Raw genomic sequence first — 4399 nt, 5'->3', positions numbered from 1 at the left:
ACTTACTACTGTTTCACAGATTTAGTTAATTATGGAGAGGCAGATTGAGAAACCTTCACAAATACAAGTCTATATAACCAAAAACTTTAACTGTTCGCAGAGACAGAAAAACATAAAGAATGGGAAGTAAGAGAAGATCTTGCTGCTAATAATGAACAGAGCAAAACGAAAAGAAAAATGCGATGACGGTTATTGCTAGTGCCAGAAAACTCTCTTTGAGATGTAAGGTTCCGAATCTAGGTACCGTAGTCCACAATCCTTACTGATATGTGACAATCTTATGTTGAGTGTGGCATTCCAATTATATTCAAGAAGTCAAGCTGCATTAGGTGTGGCATTACAGGTTAAAGTCCGACCGCCTTTCTTGGGAATCGATTTCATGCCACTAAGGCCTCACATCGGTAGACCGCAAAATAATAATTCAATTTAGCATCTTGACGACGGCGACATTATATTTTATTTATTTAACGTTTTATTTCTTCATTTACAAATGATTTCATTCAATTTTGGAGAAACTTTCATCCTAAAAAGGTTGTGGTAAAACGTTCATTAATACTAAGGGGAATACTACAGTGTGGAGGAAGCAATAATGATCTAAAAAGGACAAATGGTGCATACCATACTAAAATGATAAAGGGATTAATCTGAAATAAGGAGAGAGCAATGAACAGAAAAAAAAAAAAAAAAAAAAGATCTTGGGAAGAAGATTCACTGCTTCAGTAAGGTGGCTATTATATCTGTTAATAACTGCTGAGGCCCCAGGTTCGTCAGAAAAGTGAACGCGGTAGACTGCAAACTGAAAATGCCCCATCGTACCTTCATGAGTATCAATGAGCTGGCAAATCCTGTTATTACGATCATATCACAGTGTTTGAAATTTCCGGTCCAAACAGGCTGAAGAGGTTGGTAATAAGGTATTTGTATGCATATAACCATACTGAATATAGCAGCAGCACTCCTAACATATTATTTGAAGAATAATGTATAGTAATCTGGGTATGGGCGGTTTCACACGAAAGTTTTTTTTTTTTTTTCCCGTACGGCAGGATGGCCATGCAGTAGGGTGTCAAGAAGGCATGTCTTCACATGAGCGTTTTTTTCCCGTACGGTTCGCCTGCAGCAGTGTACAGAACGTACAGAAACAGTGACTTGCGCATACCACTCAGTTCGCCTGCGTTTGCTCGAGATGAAGGACGTCAAGAAGAAGTGATATATGCGGACATAATGAACAGGGTGTTAAAAAAGAAAAGACAGCGTAAATGGTGGACCCACCCAATAAACAGTTCTAGGATACTTCAAGGAGCATTCTACACATTATATTCAGACCTGAAAGCTGATGAAGAAAAGTTCTTCAATTATTTTCGCATGTCGTCTCCTACATTTGAAGAACTTGTGAGCAAACTGAAAGATGGGATTATACGACAAGACACAGTTATTAGATCATCCATTCCTCCTGAAGACGCTGTTGCACTGACTGTGAGGTATGTGTAGGTGAAGGTAAATGAAAAAGCAATATGTAGTACAGTATTGTATGTTTATTTGCCTTTATACAGGTAAACGCGAAGTGTAACCGACTTGTAATTTCAATTGCTGTGCATGAGTAAGATATTCGTTTGCACTTGGAAAATGAAAGCAATGCGAGTATATACCCGCATGAACAGTAAAAAAATAAATTAATAAGTAAGTAAATTAATCTATATCCATATAATATGACAGGAAATTATAGATGCCAGATTTTGTGTTCTATCTATAATATTAAACTACAGTAAATGTTTTGCCGGGGGGGACACAATCTGGCCGCGCTATGGGGTGGTACTACTACTCTGCGGCCAGGTTGTGTTGGGAAGAATACTGCCACCGTATTCCCTGCGTGTCGTAAAAGGCGACTAAAAGGGGCGGGGTGAGGGGACTAGGGACCCCCTCCTCTGTTTTTTAGTTCCTAAAAAGAGACAGGCCAGAGAAAGGGATGGGGGATGGAGTTATCCCCGTACCCTGAAGATTGGGTCTATGAATGTGCGTGGATGTAGTACGATTGAGGCTAAAAGGGAGGAGATTGGGAGAATGTTTGTGAGAAGAAAGTTGGATGTGTTAGCTTTGAGTGAAACAAAGATGAAAGAGAAGGGTGAGTCTATGTTTGGAAGTGTGAATGGAAGATTGTCAGGTGTTGATAGAGGAAGGGCAAGAGGAGGTGTGGCCTTGTTAGTGAGTCCGGAAGTACAGCAGTGTGTGATTGAATGGAAGGAGGTGTCATCGAGACTGATGTGGGTGAAAGCGAAATTTGAACGTGAGTTGTGGGTGTTTGTGAGTGCATATGGGCCTGGTAGTCAAAGGGATGAAGAAGAGAGGGAGTCTTTCTGGAATGATGTTGATGAGTGTCTGCAGAGTTTTGGAGCGAATGTGAATGTGGTAATGATGGGAGATCTGAATGCTAGAGTGGGAAATGTAGCAGTTGAAGGTGTAGTTGGTATGCATGGTGTGCCTGGAAGAAATGAAAATGGGGAGCGAATGATAGCGATGTGTGTTGAGCGAGAGATGGTGATTGGAAATACGCTGTTTGAGAAGAAATATATTTATAAGTATACATGCGTGAGACAGGAGGGTGGAAGGGTTGTTGATAGAGCTTTGATGGACTATGTGGTTGTGTCTAGGAATGTAATAGGAAGATTGTTGGATGTGAGAGTTCTGAGAGGGGAGGGTGGAGGTATGTCTGACCACTACCTGGTGGAGGGAAAGTTAAGAGTAGGTAAGAGATGGGTGAGAGCTAGGAGAGTTAGGTGTGGCAGGGAGGTTTTGAAAGTGAGTGAGTTGGATAAAAGAGAGAAAAAGATAGAGTATCAGGAGAAATTGAAAGATGAGTGGAATGCAGTGAAAGATCGGGAAAATGGCAGTGTGGAGGAGGAATGGCAGTTATTTAAGAGTGCTGTGGTGGGGCATGCAGAAGAGGTGTGTGGTGTGAGACGTGTGGGTGGTGGTGTAAGAAAAGGAAGTGAATGGTGGTGCGAGGAAGTATGTATGGCTGTGGCTGAGAAGAGACGTGCATATGAAGTGTGGCTGCAGAGGAAGGATGAGATGTCATATGAGAGGTATAAGGAAAAGAGGAATAAGGCGAGAAGGGATGTGCGTGATGCTAAAGTGGCAGCAGATGAGAGGTGGGGTAGGCGGCTGACAGAGAATTTTCAACAGAATAAGAAAATGTTTTGGAAGGAGGTGAAAATGGTGCGAATGGGAGAGTCCGGGAAGGAAGAACGAGTAAAGGCAGAGGATGGAAGGATGTTAATTGAGATGGATGCAGTAAGGAAGAGATGGGCAGAGTATTTTGAAAGATTGTTAAAGTAGAGGAGGAAAGGATGGCTGAGCTTGTGGCAGATGGAAGGGTGCAAGGAATAAATGTGTTGGGAGAGTTGAATGATTCTTTGATCACGAAGGAGGAAGTGCAGAAGGCAGTAAAGGGTACAGAGGGAGTGATTGGTGATGAGCAGTTTGGCTTTAGGAGAGGGAGGGGATGCGTGGATCAGGTGTTTGCGGTGAGACAAGTGTGTGAAAAGTATTTAGGGAAAGCTGCAGGTATGGATGGGTGTGCTGTGGAATGCCTGAAGGGTGGTGGAGTGACTATTGTTGACTGGTTAGTAAGAGTGTTGAATGTGTGCTTTGAGAAAGGTATGGTGCCAGTTGACTGGGCAAGTGCTTGCGTGGTCCCGTTGTATAAAGGCAAGGGTGATAAGTATGAATGTACTAGCTTTAGGGGTATAAGTCTGTTGAGTGTTGTAGGTAAGGTGTATGGTAGAGTGTTAATTATGAGAGTTAGAGAGGGTACAGAGGGAGTGATTGGTGATGAGCAGTTTGGCTTTAGGAGAGGGAGGGGATGCGTGGATCAGGTGTTTGCGGTGAGACAAGTGTGTGAAAAGTATTTAGCGAAAGGCAAGGATGTGTTTTGGGCATTTATGGATTTAGTGAAAGCGTATGATAGAATTGATAGGGAGGCTTTGTGGACTGTTTTAAGATTGTATGGACTTGATGGTAGGTTATAAAAAGGGGTGAAAAGTTTTTATGTAAATAGTAGAGCGTGTGTAAGAGTGGGAAATGCTGTGAGTGATTTGTTTCCTGTGAGAGTGGGGCTGCGACAGGGATGTGTGATGTCGCCTTGGTTGTTTAATATTTACATGGATGGTGTTGTAAGGGAGGTGAATGCAAGAGTTTTAGGTGGAGGTCTGAGTCTGGTGAATGTTGATGGTGGAGAGTGGAATCTGAAGCAGCTGCTGTTTGCAGATGATACTGCACTGGTGGCTGATTCAGAGGAGAGATTGAGACAGTTGGTAGAGGTTTGGAAGGGTGTGTGAAAGGAGGAAATTGAAAGTAAATGAGAATAAGAGTAAAGTGATGAAGTGTACGAGGTTGGTAG

The sequence above is a fragment of the Coenobita brevimanus genome, chromosome 17 (assembly GCF_032717465.1).
Source record: "Coenobita brevimanus isolate Jiangsu-jjx chromosome 17, ASM3271746v2, whole genome shotgun sequence".
Lineage (NCBI taxonomy): Eukaryota > Metazoa > Arthropoda > Malacostraca > Decapoda > Coenobitidae > Coenobita > Coenobita brevimanus.
This window is presented reverse-complemented; position numbering follows the sequence as displayed.